The 17,062-nt window shown below is 46.7% G+C and overlaps 1 pseudogene; it reads right to left on the reverse strand.

Moving 5' to 3' along the window:
* Nucleotides 1-436: 436 nt before the first annotated feature.
* LOC126250388 (5S ribosomal RNA) lies at nt 437-554 on the reverse strand (annotated as a pseudogene).
* Between the last annotated feature and the right edge of the window lie 16,508 nt (nt 555-17,062).

Raw genomic sequence — 17,062 nt, forward strand, 5'->3', positions numbered from 1 at the left:
ACTTGTTCCTCACTCCAAGAGCGACAATGGAACGGCTCTCTTCACGCCAGACGTGAAGGGGTATATCTTTCGGTCTCTTTCATTACTGCTTCAGCTCAAGGCGTCAGAAATATCGTCTGCCAATCAGTATTGCTCTTCTAAAATGGGAGAATAACGTTTCGTTTAAGGCGACCAATCTGGAAACCTGTAGTATCGGTGTTTGGCGTTTGCTGTCTCCCTGTGAAAACCTCTGAAACTGCGTGCTGTGTGTAAAGAATGCGTAGGCTGGCCGCTCCCACACAATGTATCATCCTCAGCTGAGGTTTCGGATAGGAGGGGCGTGTGGTCAGCACACTGCTCTCCCCGTCGTTATGATGGTTTTCTTTGACCGGAGCCGCTACTATTCGGTCGAGTTGGTCTTCAATTGGCATCATGAGGCTGAGTGCACCCAGAAAATTGGCAACAGCACATAGCGGCCCGGATGGTCACCCATCCAAATGCCGGCCACGCCCGACAGCGCTTAACTTCGGTGATCTGACGGAAACCGGTGTATCCACTGTGGCAAGGCCGTTGCTACATAAGGAATAGCAGTGAACCCAAAATTGAACCCTGGAGCTTACTTTGTGATGTCTCCCTGGTCACTAACTACCGTCTAGATGCCGAGTACGGGTGACCACTGGGAATGGGTTCAAATGGTTCAAATGGCTCTGAGCACTATGGGACTCAACTGCTGCGGTCATAAGTCCCCTAGAACTTAGAACTACTTAAACCTAACTAACCTAAGGACATCACACACATCCATGCCCGAGGCAGGATTCGAACCTGCGACCGTAGCGGTCGTGCGGTTCCAGACTGTAGCGCCTTTAACCGCTCGGCCACTCCGGCCGGCTGGGAATGGGTGATGGCAGGTCTGTGGTGATGGCGAAGCCAGAGAATGCTGTCAGAAGGTAAACAGCTTTTGTTGGCAGACCATCCTACACGGCAAGGCCGGGCAGTGCCTGCAGCAGGGAACTGATGACGCGGCGGAAGGCGATGAATGGGTTGCTGGTAGCAGCCGGCCTGGGGCTGTCTCGCTGAGATAGGCGGTATCACTCATCGCGGAGAAACGGCCAGCAACGAGTGCTGTCGGGAGTTTAGGAGGTGGCAAGCAAGACTTGGAGAAGCTCGGGTCGAAGCCAGGATGTCCGGAGACGAGAGCACTAGGCAATGGTCCATCAGAGTGGATCCAGTTTGATTTCCGAGAGCCCCAGGATGGGTGGCGCTAGCAGACCTATGTCTAGTAGCAGATCTGGACTGAGGAGATATCCTGCTGGTGCTAGACTGCACTGGTTCAGAGACTCGAGTCCAATTCATGCTCAAAATTGAAGTGCAGCATGGCACCGGCAATAGTCACGTCAGAAGCCCAGTCAGACGCCAGGACAGCACTGGAATAACATCAAGTGACGAGAGATTAGCCCCCAGTGCAAATTATCTTCGGCTTGGCTGGAGGCCCATATATACTCGTTTCCGCGTGTGCCTGAAATGCACTGCCCCAAACATAGGCATGAAGCAAAGCGGCTCTTTGCAGGGCGGTTAGTGGAGTCCATAAAGCTGAGGATCTACAATTGCCTGACAATGGAATTTCGCAACTAATGTCCCACTGTCTGCCTGTGGAGATCCGCTCGAGCTGATGTCGCAGAACTCTTATCAAAAGCACCTGCGACATTAGTACACACCGATGTCACTGAAGTACATTACGGTCTGTGTTTGTTTACTTTCCCTTAAATAATAGAAATCAGCATTTTATGGAGATGTTGTATCCTCGCTACAGAGATGAAAGTCGATTAGATCCCATGAAACGTGTTCATATGCAACTGGTGCAGCCTTAAGTGCATCCTGAGTAATGGTTCATTTAGTTGCTGCGGTAGCGTTCTCGCTTCCCACGCCCGGGCTCCCGGGTTCGATTCCCGGCGGGGTCAGGGATTTTCTCTGCCTCTTGATGGCTGGGTGTTGTGTGCTGTCCTTAGGTTAGTTAGGTTTAAGTAGTTCTACGTTCTAGGGGACTGATGACCATAGTGCTCAGAGCCATTTGAGCCATTTAGATTGCTGGCTTTAATACTTCCCTTGTCTCGGAATAGCAAAGGAGCAGCCTATGACATCTCCTTCTATGCCCAAGAATGGTCTTTGCGCCCATTTCATAATTTAGTGTAGATCTAAGAAACGAACTCTGGCGCTGTGGATGCGTTAACTAGAAGAGTCCGCTGCAACCGCAACGTTAGTACCCTTTCGATCAAGCGAGTGTAGTGCAGTGGCTAAATGGTTCAAATGGCTCTGAGCACTATGGGACTTAAATTCTGACGTCATCAGTCCCCTAGAACTTAGAACTACTTAAACCTAACTAACCTAAGGACATCACACACACCCATGCCCGAGAAGGATTCGAACCTGCGACCGTAGCGGTCGCGCGGTTACAGACTGTAGCGCCTAGAACCGCTCGGCCACCCCAGTCGGCTGCAGTGGCTAAGGTTCTTGGCTAACACGAACTTTTTTTTCAATTTCGTTGATAGAATGTCAATAAATAGTATATGTTACGTAAAATAATTAATAAATAGTAATTTTCGCCATAGTAATTTCATAAGTAAAGCTATCATTACAGCATAGTTTCGTCAGATGTATATTCCATTTGTTACGGAATAGATCACAGAATCGTCTTACTCTCTATCACTCGCACCACCTTCAGTGTTAGAACAGAATTCTGGATGATATTTGTCGTAGAAACAACCTAAAGACAAAATTGTAGAAAGCTGCACACATTTAATGAAAGCTACTGCTGAGCAGGAAGACGGATCTTTCAGAAGCGATACCAGAAAACACAGTTCGTTTAGATCCAAAAAGATTGGTCTTTCTTCGATCACCTTCGATGCCAACCACACGTGTTTGATCATACAGTGAAAGTAGATGCGCCAAACTGATACAGAGTTAAAGAATGCATCTTTATGGATTCTTCCATCGAATCGATTTCTCTATGAATCGTCAGCAAGTCAGGAGCATATTGCAGTTTTTTCGCGAAAATTTTATCCTGTCTGTAAAAATAAATATCACTGGACTGACAAGTGGAGTACATGTGGGTGGGTTAATTTTTACGTTGAAGGTGCATGCTTCTTTTTCATATACAGAAATTTGATCTTAAGATATCTGATCAATCTGCCATCCACATGAATTAATTATGCAAAAGTAAGTACACGGGTAGGATTTGAACCGATACCGTCAAAGTGGTTGTCGTGAACCTTAGCCATTGCAACACGCTGTCTTGCTGTAAACAGTACTAACGTTACGTGTATAGAGCTGCGCAAACTCGGAAACTAGGGGCCATCGCATGGAAAGCTGCTTGCCATGTACTCAAAGCCGGTCCCTCTACAACGTACCTATGATCCATCAAAATCAGTGATAAAAATGTCTGACGGTCCCGTTCCGAGAAGCTAAAGGGTCATCAGCTCCTCTCTGCAGGTGATGCTCACTATACGCCTCGACTGGCCGTGAGGCTACAGGTTCTCCGAGATTTCCATTCGAGTGAATGCGATAGATGATTATCTCAAAATACATTTGTCAATTCCTTCCCCGCTATTCCGTAATCGTGATGACGCTCCGTCTCTAATTCATTTGATGTCAATGAAGTACTAATGTCTAGCCTTAATCGTTACTAGATTACAAGATGACTTCACGGAACAAGAATGACCACCACCCAACAATATTGTTGTTGAAGGTCCTTGATACGAGGACTTACAGCTTTCCATGCTAGACTGCCCTCCGTAAGTTTCTTAAGTTGCGCATAACTACTACAGGCCACATCCATTTGGCCATGGTTATTATAGTCGTGTCTTCACTTCCCTGTACATCTTTTATCTCCTCTCCCCCACCCCAACCTCCCCCCCCCCCACACACACAGCAACCATCAGCCATATTTCTCTCCATCACCAAATGAACAATCGCTTAATTCTATGATACTGAATGTTAAGTAACGGAAGTTACAAAAACTAGCTGTCATAATGAACTACATCGTCAACCTTTCTTACGATATACTACACTACTAGCCATTAAAATTGCTACACCAAGAAGAAATGCAGATGATAAACGGGTATTCACTGGACAAATACATGGCGTGTACAGGTACAGCTGCCCATGCAGCTTCAACACGATACCACAGTTCATCAAGAGTTGTGACTGGCGCATTGTGACGAGACAGTTGCTCGGCCACCATTGACCAGACGTTTTCAATTGATGAGAGATCTGGAGAATGTGCTGGCCAGGGCAGCAGTCGAACATTTTCTGTATGCAGAAAGACCCGTACAGGACTTGCAACATGCGGTCGTACATTGTCCTGCTGAAATGTAGGGTTTCGCAGGGATCGAATGAAGGGTAGAGCCACGGGTCGCAACACATCTGAAATGTTCCGTCCACTGTTCAAAGTGCGGTCAATGCGAACAAGAGGTGACAGAGACGTGTAACCAATGACACCCCGTACCTTCACGCCAGGTGATACGCCAGTATGGCGATGACGAATACACGCTTCCAATGTGCGTTCACCGCCATGTCGCCAAACACGGATGTGACCATCATGATGCTGTAAACAGAACCTGGATTCATCCGAAAAAATGATGTTTTGCCGTTCGTGCACCCAGGTTCGTCATTGAGTACACCATCGCAGGCGCGCCTGTCTGTGATGCAGCATCAAGGGTAACCGTAGCCACGGTCTCCAAGCTGATAGTCCATGCTGCTGCAAACGTCGTCGAACTGTTCGTGCAGATGGTTGTTGTCTTGCAAACGTCCCCATCTGTGGCTGCACTGTCCGTTACAGCCATGCGGATAAGATGCCTGTCATCTCGACTGCTAGTGATACGAGGCCGTTGGGATCCAGCACGGCGTTCCGTGTTACCCTCCTGAACCCACCGATTCCATATTCTGCTAACAGTCCTCCTTACACGAGGCTTCACAACAACGTTTTACCAGGAAACGCCGGTCAACTGCTGTTTGTGTATGAGAAATCGGTTGGAAACTTTCCTCATGTCAGCACGTTGTAGGTGTCGCCACCGGTGCCAACCTCGTGTGAATGCTCTGAAAAGCTAATCATTTGCATATCACAGCATCTTCTTCCTGTCGGTTAAATTTCGCGTCTGTAGCACGTCATCTTCGTGGTGTAGCAATTTTAATGGCCAGTAGTGTATTACTTTTGACTTCCACTTCTCTGGGAGTTCTGATATCTACGCCTTGACACGAAGAAAAGTTTCACAACATAATCAGCACCTAAATATTGTATTTTTTTTTTAAATGTTTGATGCATGAATGATGATGAATCTTATATACAAAATATTTCCAGAAACTATGTAAAAAGAAACATGCTCTGCGTATTGGTTTAACTAATTCACACAAAACACTGCGTGTTTCGAGACTCTGGCATAATAAAACTGACACCCAGAGAGCAGCTTTTTCCACATTCACTGTCTTATTTTTTTTTAATTTTTAAAAATTAGAAATAAAAGCAAGCATTTACTAAAGAGACATAAATAGGAATTTTCCGCGATATCTGACCCCCAGAGAAAATTCATTTCTGCGGAAGAAAATCGACCATACATCAGTCGTACGGACGATTGAGCTGGCGCTCGTGTGGCTTGTAATCGCGTCCGTCATCTCTTTGAACGAGGCAGGACACGGAGGGAACACCTTCCTCCGATTGATGCGTAGCCGAGCAAGCAAAACGCCTCTTGGCCCGACACAAGGGCGGTAAGGAAGGCACGCAACGGAAACGGCTCCGCAAGAGGCGAGCTCAAGCAGCCATTGAGAACGACGTCGCCAGCCCCTGATGGGAACAATAGGGCACTCCGGCGCGCCGTCTTTTAACGTCCGCCATTCTATCCGGCGGTAAATCCCTGGAGATTCAAAGACATCGAAGCGCCAGGAAACATCTCGGCTGAAACTGTAGAGACCATTTCGGAAAGCAGAGCGCCACCTTTAGGCGCGCCCAGCCTCATGGCCAATGAAACGCGCGGCCTAAGGATACTCAACCTCACAGGGCCCTATTCCGCTTTTCATCCGCAAGAGAACTAATAAAGTGGTGTGGAATATCCGTGAGCACATTAATGAACCCAAAACCTATCTGGGCACGGTGAGAAATCTTACTGCACTGTGTGCCAATGAGCTCGCATTGTAGTAGCGTAAAACAGTACTTTGTTGATAAGAACAAAAAAGGTAACAGCACTTTACGAGAGGATTCTCAACTAATCGTAAAGAAGAGCGAGAGCCAGAAATTCCATGCAAGCTACTGATATTGCAACACGGTGGGCGAAATGTACACACATCACACATCTCATCGCGTTACAACCGTGAAAGGCTCTCACATTTCTATCTTCTACAATATCGTGTCTTATTTTTACAACTGATTTTGACATACGTTTTATTTGCTCTCCTGAGACTACTTTATCTTTCCTTCTATAAGTGAAACTTCATTTAGCACCAAAGAGAGTTTCTGCTTCAATGTACTGTGCACCAGAATGCAAGAATGTGATAGCCCTTCCACTTTTCGTCAGTACATCACATCTCACGTACGTTTTGATTCGTGTTGTAGACATACCCTTTAATATTGTGCTACCATCATCATTTTCTTCTTCCGACTGCGTTGCCTTTTTGTCAGATGAAGGAAGAGTGAACAGCTGCAAAGCGAATTCATGGTTCCTCATTCTTGAATACATCCCTCTTTATGGTGTCCCATGGTGAGTGAAATTTTATGTTATTATTATGAAACTGAATCTCGAAGTTCCAAGTGAAGACTCTCAACGATAATGAATGAAAGGTCAACTTAAATACGAACAAACATAAACTCAGTCACAACGAAAATAGCTTCACTATAGGCTATGCATTTCTGGATCACGGCCCGACCCTCAGGTATGATGCAAAGCCAAGCAGGACACACAATGATACATCTATCAGTGACTACAGACTTATAAGCAGCTGTAATTTTTATTTTTCATTTCACTTTTTTCTCATTTCATTTTTTCTTAGATCACTTTCATGGTATCGAATGAGACACGACCCTGGGACGATTTCATAGTACATTAATCCATTTGCTAAGTGTTGTTGTCCGCCGGGGTGGCCGAGCGGTTGTAGGCGCTACAGTTTGGAACCGCGCGACTGCTACGGTCGCAGGTTTGAATCCTGCCTCGGGCATGGATGTGTGTGATGTCCTTAGGTTAGTTAGGTTTAAGTAGTTCTGAGTTCTAGGGGACTGACGACCTCAGAAGTTAAGTCCCATAGTGCTCAGAGCCATTTGAACCACTTTTTAAGTGTTGTTCTTAACAAGTTGCACGACTTGATGCACTACCGCACATCTTGTTTAGACATTTGGTCTGATGGTGGGACGATTATCTCACTACGTGTAGAATAGAGTTTAAGTACGACAGAGTTGATTTTTGTTCACATCGTAGTTAAAACAGTAGGACTCGAGCAGCGCCGGTCAGTTATGAGGACGGTGCACGAGTCCTGCTGGTACAGTGCGCAAATAGACATAGCTAACGCTGAGTCTCCCGCTCCCTACTGGCAGCCAAGTAGAGTGCTTAACAAATGATCTCTGCATTGTCCTTCCTCACAGTTTACGAATTCTGAACGATCTGTACTCCAGAAAAGCGCTTTGTATCATTATGCCTGGCCCACTACTGTCGCTTTCCATAGTTTTGGCATTGAGAATTTTGACGGCAGCGACGTTTTCAATGCCGTGGAAGAACAAAAAGGCTATTCCAGTTCAGAATGGGAAGCTGATAATTCTGACATTGATCCACATTTCTGTGTGGCTGAACGTTCAGATAAGCAGTAAATAAAAGCAGGGTATTGTAGTCATTAATTTAATTTCCGTACCCGGTCAGAATTTCAAAAAAAAAAAAGGAAAAAAAAACCAGCTGCGATAGCTTTGTCATTTCCTTCATAAACATCTTGTATTGTGCACGGGTTGTCCTGAGAGGGCTTACAAGTAGGTGGCTTGGATCTTCTTCAGCCCCGAAGTCGCAAGAGGTGTCTGCGCTCGCTGTGGAAGGATTCCCCATTTCTTCACGTTGGTCTTTCATCGGGGGACGCCCACTCCTAGACGGTTGAGGGTCCTCCATACAGGGTATTGTAGGTTTGCGCCAGGAGCTAGTTCTTCTTTTGGCGAGACGTCTACGGGCAGTGAGCTCTTCCATGTGGCAAGACGAATTGCCTCTGGTGCTCCCTCCAGTGGCGCAGTCCCAGCAAGGAAACTCTTGCGGGATTTAAGGCGAGATATTGCTGCCTGATGACCATGCAGAGGATGTCGGTGGTCATTCTCCTGCTTTGTTCTCTCATTGTCTGCAGCAATGGCCCTCCGGATATTTGATGGGGCTATTCCAACAATCGGATACAATTTCTGCACTTTTATTGGCTTCAAGCGTCCTGAGATGATCCTTGCTGTATCTTCGACCGCAATATCGACTTGCTTAGCATGAGCTGAAGCCTTCCACACAGGAGCAGCATACACAAAGTGCAAGTCCTTAGGAGGTGCGGGTTGGCTCCCCAGCTGCTACCAATCAACTTCTTAAGTATCCCATTGCGAGCAGTGACTTTCTGTTTCATATTTAGACATTGCTGCCTGTACGTTAGAGCCCTGTCCAGTGTGACACCTAAGTCGACTGGTGTCGAGTAATGTTTCAGTTGCTCTCCTCTCCATGTGATGTCCAGCTCTTGCTGCACTTCCCTGTTTCATAAGTGGAAGACTCTCACTTCAGTTTTACTGGGACTGGGCTTCAAGTGGTTGGCATCATATTACTTGGAGAGTTCATCCATTGCTAGAGACAGTTTTCCCTCTACTTCTTTAAAGGTTGGCCCTTGAACAGCTGCTGCTGTGTCATCGGAATAGATGAAGAGCCTAGTACTTGCTGGTATTGGCTGATCATTTGCGTAGATATTGTACCGTGCTGGAGCAAGCACACTGCCTAGGGGGAGACCGTTCATCTGCGATCGCCATATTCTCCTCTTACCCTGTAATGAAACTTGGAAACTTCTGTTCTGAAGGAAGGTGCTAATAAGGGATGTTAGTTGGTAGTCCTTAATAAGGCCATACACTTTCGTTAACAGTTTCCTATGATTCACAGTGTCGCATGCAGCTGTCAGACCAACAAAAGCTACTCTAGTAATCTCACCACGCTCAAAACCGTCCTCGATGTGCTGGGTTAGATTCAAGATCTGACTACAGCATGATTTGCCAGCACGAAAGACTGCTTGTTGCGGGATAAACTTCACTTCGAGGGTTTCACTGATTCGGTTAAGTACCAGTCGTTGTAATATCTTGGAGATGTGGCATAAAAGGGAGATAGGTCGAAAATTTTTTGGATCATTTGGTTCCTTCCCAGGCTTAAGTATTGTAATGATTCGAGACTTCCGCCACATTTTGGGAATGTGTAGTTTGGCGACACATGTATTCATGATGCTTAGTAGCCACTCCACCGTTTTACAGCCGAAGTTCTTTATCTGTTCAACTCTAAGGTCATTGACACCTGCAGCCTCATGCATCTTCAAACTCGAGACGGCAGCTTCCGTTTCAGCCATGGAGTAGGGATCCGTAAGAAAAATAATGCTCTGTTTCTAGGTCGCGCTGAAGAGCTACTTTGGGCGTAATTCCTTTTATTCTGCCGTTCTGCAGGAGCTAGGTTGCCACTTTATCTTGAGTCTCATTCGTAAAATTGTCTTGTGATTTTACAGGGTCGTCACTCTGGTTTTTAAGCAGTTTCCAGGCTTGTCTACTGTTCAGCTTCATGTCGAGGTTTCTACCAGGTTACTCCACTAGGCCTTGCGAGTTGATGAAATGGCTTCCAACAATATTTCACCAGCTTGAATCGTTTCTTCCGCAAATTGATCCTCTTCATAGAGATTTTGGTGTGTTTCTAATAACAGTTTGTCCTCGCTGGACATCCCTGGAACATACTGAGTTCTGTATTCTGTCGGAACAGTTTTCTCGAAACCTGTTGGACGTAGAAATGAGTAGCAATCGGATGTACACTGGGCAATGTCAGAAGACGCTACGAAGCTCACTGACGGCAAATCCATTCACAACCGGTCTCCATTCAAATGGACTGCATTCCGGCCGGTCTTCCTCAAGAGTAACGTAGTGAAGCGTTTCACATATCGTATTGTTTAAATGAATATTCATTAAACAACTCTGGTAGAAAAAGTACCATGAAAACTACTCCGACCACGTACCTGCAAAGCGTGTTGTGATGTCATTAAGAGCCATAAGGGAAAAACATGCCGAAAAGAAACATCCTGGCGATGTCTAAAGTTGTATGTAGCTCTACTCCAAGGCAAATCATGTGTAAGGATTGTGTACAAATTTTTCCACGGAATAAAACCATGCTTCAATAAATCATTTCGTATATCTTTTAAGTTTAGTATTTCATAATAAGGTTTTAAGATTGTATAAACCAGGTTTCATCATTTCAAATGAAACATCAGACACATTTATTGCATTAACAGTTACAAAGTGACGATCTTCGAAAAAAAATGTGTTGGAAACAGTAGTCCCACTACCCCAGCCAGGGTGACTAAGGTCAGTCTCGAATGTAATAACACGTACTTCATTGCCATACATCTCTCAGGCATTATGGTTGTGTGCCGGAGTACCGAAAGTGATTTACTTGACCAAAAAACCTATACTGCGACCTCGACCGAAAATTTTAGATAATAATGCTAAGAGAATACTATATCTGTAGCAGACAGTATGTAAACGATTGCCTGACATGTCGCGAGGTTGAAGCTGCCTAATGAAAGAATACGCTTTCAGAATGTTTGTTCCAAAGTAGGGATGTGTAAAACGCGTTTGAGATTGAAACATGATTATTTGTTAGTAATAATTTTAATGATCAACAAAGCTATGCCTGCCGTCGGCTTGTAATAACAAAAAAAAAGCAGTGTTTCTTATGTATTCAGTTCAAAACGAAAATCCCCGCAGCACATGAGACTAACACAATGTCGTAACAATTCTTCGTACACTCGAGAAATTAGTATTAAATAATACGATCGTTATTCGGAAAGTAAGGAACGATCGGTCGAGAAATAGAAAATACTATGAAAATCTGATGAAGCTTTGCACAGATGCGTTGGATACTACCGTCGATCGCATCATGTCGCTCTTTTCAGTTACATCATGTCGCTCTTTTCAGTTATGATCTCACAGTGAAAATGTAAAGATGGCTAGAAACTAGTGTCTCCCGCCAAGTATGAGGACCTGGCGAAAGATCTCACCTGAAGCTATGCAATACACATAACATAACTGTCATGCGGTTCGTTCTACACGACAATTATCGGCTGCACTCTGCAGGGGCAATGAAGATGCTCCTGCAGCGTTTTCGATGGGAAGTGCTTGATCACCCACAATACAGCCCGTAATTGGCTACCCCTGAGGTTCATCTCTGCTCCAATGAACTGCTGGCTATGAAGACACTATTTTGACACAGACAACGAGCTGTAGTCCAGAGTAGAAAATCGTCGAAAGGCACTGGCGGCTGTCTTCTATAACGAGGGAATTGAAAAGTTGGTACAACGCTAAGACAGATGTCTATGTCTGAGCGGTGACTGTGTAGAGAAGTACCTGGAACGTGTAGCTAACCATTGCAAATAAAACAGTTTTGATTTTCACTGTGGTCTCCATTTAGCGACCAATCGTTCCTTACTTTCCGAAAAGCACTCGTATATTATATACAGTACTGAAGTTGAAAGATTTAAAGGAAAGGTACCAATTGCTGACTTTTCCATATTAAATTTATTTGGATGTGTGGAAGAACTCTCGTATTGCTTGACACCTGGCATCTGATATCCGTTAAGAAACATCGCGTTCGAAATGTCTCGTCAAGGTGACGGAACAAGCAATACCATGCGAAATATCTGTAAGTCAATTTCAAACTACGAAATGTTTTAAAACACTATAAGGATCTTAAATCGAAATCAGCTTGTAACCTCCCCCTCACTTATCGCCCTTAATGACAGTGAAAAATTAAACCGCGTGTACTTAATGGAAATTTGGGAAAAGCAATCGTCACCGAAGTTAATCTGTCGGTAAAGAGGGAGGAAAGGGTTACATCTAAATGAAAGGAAAAATGTAAATGAAACTGGTGGAAATTAATTTTGAAAAGGGGTAAAGTTAATAAAGAAAGTAAATGTGCGGCCGTTACGTCAACAATTAACTAGCGGTAATTAGATATTTGATATTTGGGGGAAATCACGGTCGTCAGTCCTAAGGACAATTACTATAGTAACTGAAAAAGAAAGGTTATTACACATATAATTAGCACTAGAAGCGTGGCAACTGAAGGTTGACACGTGTAGTGTGAAAACTGAAAGTTTGTCAGAAGTAATAAATTTCGCTACACTCTGACTTAATTTAGCAAAAGAATTAATAAAACCGGAAAATTGAAAATTAATTTAGTGACTGAAATTAATAGTGAACTTTGTTTCTGAAGCATATAGAAATTCAGTAAAATACAGTTAGTCTTGGGCTACCTCAACAATCATTTCAAAAGCTACTTGAATCTACGCAATTTAGAAATAAGAGATTTAACTTCGAACTTGAATTAAATGATTCTGAACAATTAACAATAGTAAAATTTAGTATGTACCAAGCTGAGCTGCTGTCACGGGTAAGCTAAAATATGCTAACAAAACTCGCACTCTTAATTTGTGCTCGTGTAATCTAAATATTGTAGCCAGCTATGTATACCTTAACTGAACTTTGAAATTAAAGCAGTGAAATCGAATGATGCTGGCGTTTGAATTTCAACGACACTCGGGTTCATTTCGGAAAAGGAAGGGACCCTGCTTGGCAATGCAATTGGGACAATGAGCAACAAAGGTTCATGCTAAGTTGCTGTAATTTTGTGATGCAACAATTTTAAAAGCTGAGGTCTGCCATACAGTTCTGAAACTTTACGTGCTTTTAGTCTTCCTTGTTGGTTGATTGAAGGTATGAAGTCGTCGATCGAGGAGGTGGCGACAGTCACTCATTGTCGGCCGTCGCTGTTGCAGAAGCTGGATGCTGGCGCGCCTTCTTCTCGACACGGTCACCAGGCGAAACGGGCTCTTGATGTGTGCCAGCTAATGCTTCCCGTCCGCGACACTGCTAGAAACTATTATAGCCAGTCGAGCGGAATTACATGCTGCCCAACCCCGAACGCGCGGCAACTCGCGGGAGCGTCACATAACACACCTGCTCCACTGCACTACTCCAGCCAGACTCTCTGCCCGCGCTCCACGCGACAGAGTTAACACTACCAAAGATCCTAAACACTTTCGTTCTCCACATGACCTATCGATGTATTCGTTCGATAGAATAGTTTTCCCTAGGCCAGACCCAGCGCATAAATACAAATAATATTTACAAAACAAACTCGCATCCTCTTCCAGAACATTCGCTCCTTCCGCTCCAACAAATACCTCCTCATGCATACCCTCTCCCACCACCAGGTCGACACCTTCCTCTTGAACGAAACCTTTCTCCAGCCCCACCATTATATCCGCACCTCTCCCTATATCCTCCACCGCACTGACGCTCCTGGTCCTCGTGCGCAGGGTGGAGTTGCGATTGGCCACCTTAAGCATATCCCCGTCCGGCCACAACCCCTCCTCAATGACCCCACTGAACACCTTATCCTTAGCGTCTTCTTCCCCTCACTCACCATTACCTGTGCCACCATCTATGTCCGCTCCACTGCTCCTCTTCCTTATGACTTCATCTCGCACATTGACCGCACCTTCTCCACCTATGTGATTGCCGCCGACCTCAACATCCATAGCCGCACTCCTGCTGCCCTTCGGCAGTGGCATCAGTTCCTCTCCACAATCCAAAGTGACCTTGTTCCCCTTCCCCAGCACACCTGACCCGAAAGTGACACCACCCCCGATGTTGTCATTCCCTCCGCCAACCTCCTTGGGCGTATCGCTGTCGCCGTCCTTGACCCCACAGGTAGCGATCACCTTCCTGTCCTTCTCACCTTTAACGTCTGCTCACTGCCCCCCTCCGGCTCCGCACCCTGCACCCCCTGCCAAGGTCATCCATGATTATCACCGTGCCAACTGGGATGCCTACCAGGACTCCATCTCCACCCAGATCAAAAGCCACCCCCTTACCTATCGCCATCCTGACGACATCATCCACGCCTCGTCCTTCCTTCAGAAGGTAATTACTGACGCCGTGGAGGCCCATGTTCCTACTAAAACCATCCACCCACACCGTCCCACTTTCCCTCCATGGGCTGCCCTCCTCCTCCGTGAATCCCGCCGCCTCTATCGCTCCTTCCTGCGCACTCGTGACAGGGATACACACCAACGCCACCGGCAAATACAGCGACACGTACGGAACCTTATTACAGCAACGAAACGCCGAGACTGGCGCCAGACCTGCACACGACTCAACACCACCCTCCCTATCAACTCCTCCAAGTACTGTCCCGCCTTCCATCGCCTTACTGGCTCTCTTTCCACTCCCCACTACCCCCTCCTCCATAACGATCGCCCCCTTCCTGACAACCTCAGTAAGGCCAACCACTTCGCTTCCCACCTTTCCGAGGTCTTCTCTATCCCCGATGATCCCCACTTTGATTATTCTCTTTTCCCCACCATCATGGAATGTGCCGATACCTCGGTCGCTCCACTTGCTCCTAGTCTCCAGTACTTGGGGCAGTTGCCCCCCCTCCGACATAAACACTCCCATCACAGCACAAGACATTAAACTTATCCTCCGGTCCAAACGCAACACGGCCCCTGGTCACGACTGTGTCACCTACCGTCACCTTCGAGAAAGCCCCTATTCCTTCCTGACTGTCCTCGCCCATCTCTATACTGTCATCCTCTCTACTGGCTTCTACCCTGACCTGTGGAAGACTTCCCACATCCTCTTATTCCTCAAACCCAACAAACCCCCTTCTGCCGCCTCTTCCTATCGTCCCATCTGCCTCACCTCCATCTTCAGTAAGGTCTTTGAATCCATCCTCTCCCGCCGTATGTGAGCAAAGGCCCTCGCCTACATCCCAAGAGCCAATGACCGACGTTAAGAAGATTCTTCGAGAAGCTTTTCAACGTGACAGAAGAGGCAATGACCGGCTCACGTGTTTCTCAGTCGTCACATGTGATCAAAGGCCCTCACCTACATTCCAAGAGCCAACGACCGACGTTAAGAAGATTCTTCGAGAAGCTTTTCAACGTGACAGACGAGGCAGTGACCGTGAAGTCGTTCACCTCCAGTAAACTGAAGTGAATAAATACGCGAGACGCAGTGGGCCAGGGAGATGAAGTCAGATGAAGACGGGGACGGAGACAGAGACGGAGACGAAGACGAAGACGGAGACGGAGAGGAGAGACGAAGAAGACGAAGTAGTTTTCAGTCAGTTTCGGTGCTGAAGACCGTCTTGCAAGAAGAGTCTGCATCATGCATAGACGAACCAAGTCTGCCGCTGTAATGGAATAGCAAGCAGCAGCCGCGGCGCCAGAAGACAGAAGTTAAAAGGTATTTGAAGTCTGGTTTTTACGTACCCGGTGACTCGTGAGGACGGGAAGGAGACGGCCTCACATCAGTAGTCACCTGTGAGCTGGGATGAAGACCTGACAGCCGAAGACTGGCAAGCGGGAGTCCGTGGTTCGAGTCCGCCACACTGGCCTTCCCCCGCCGCGCCGCTCCGCTGGCCGACGCAGAACACACGCGGCCGCTTAGAGAAGAGAAACACTGGGACGCGACACCCAAGGTATCATCCGATGCACGATTTCGCTCGCAATAATTAAACGGGCCACCTCGCGCTGCGCGTCTCCAGTCAGCTGGGCGAGACGGCGACACGAGATACACACCGCTACGCGTAATCAGCCGCCGCCGCCGCCACCGCCGCCGCCGCTGCCGCAGCAGAAGACTTCACAAACGACACAGCTGCCGCTCTCCGAACCAGAACATTTCGTAAGATACAGTTGTACAAATCTTCAATAAAAGTTATCTTCTGTAAAAGTGATGTTTCATTCGACCTCATACCTGAGCCAAGGAAGAACCCACCTTGCCCACAGGTTGTTAAGAGAGAAAAGTTAATTTATTTAATATTTTCACCCTGACAGAATGCTTTAGAATGCTCATCCTGACAATTGACTTGCATCAAAAGAGAAAACCCAGTTACATTTGGTATCAGAAGCCGTTTTAGTTGTTACAACACCACCTCCTCCCCCTTACCCAGTGTGGCTTCCGACCCTCCTTCTCTGCTGAAGACGAACTCCTTAACCTTGTTCACCTTCTGCCCCTCCAGCTCAACTCCTGTCGCTCCGCCATTTTTGTTTCCGTTGACCTCCAAAATGCCTATGACCGTGTATGGCATCCCCGTCTCCTCTTTAAACTCCAAACCTATGCCCTGCCTATCAATTTTGTCCGTCTGGTCGCTTCCTTCCTCTCGCACCGTCCTTCCTATGTCACCCTCCACAACACCAACTCCCGTATCTTTTATCCCACGGCTGGTGTTCCCCAGGGTTCTGTCCTCTCCCCTCTCCTTTATCTCTTGTATACAGCTGATATGCCCAAGCCACACACACCAGTCCACCTCCTCCCGTATGCTGATGACACCGCCTTCCTGGCTCTCTATCCTACCCTTCAACGGTCTCAACGTACCCTCCAAATCCACCTTAACCAGCTCACCACTTGGTGTAACCAGTGGTTCCTCCATCTCAACCCCTCCAAAACCCAGGCAATCATCATAGGCCACACCACCCACTCCTTTCGCCTCCATGATTTCTACCTCACCCTTTATGGTCGTCCCATCCAGCTCACCCCCACCCTGAAATACCTTGGCCTCACCCTCGACCGTCACCTCACCTGGACCCCTCATCTCCAGACTGTCCAGCAGAAAGCCTATTCCCGCCTCCGCCTTCTGAAACTCCTGTCTGGCCGGACATCGGGATTGCATCCTTCTACCATCCTCCACACCTACAAATCCCTCATCCGTCCTATCCTCTGTTATGCCAGCCTTGCCTGGATCTCCGCCCCCACCCACTTTTACAAGGCCCTCCAAATCCTTGAACGCCATGCGCTCCGCCA

Source organism: Schistocerca nitens, chromosome 3, assembly GCF_023898315.1.
Source record: "Schistocerca nitens isolate TAMUIC-IGC-003100 chromosome 3, iqSchNite1.1, whole genome shotgun sequence".
Lineage (NCBI taxonomy): Eukaryota > Metazoa > Arthropoda > Insecta > Orthoptera > Acrididae > Schistocerca > Schistocerca nitens.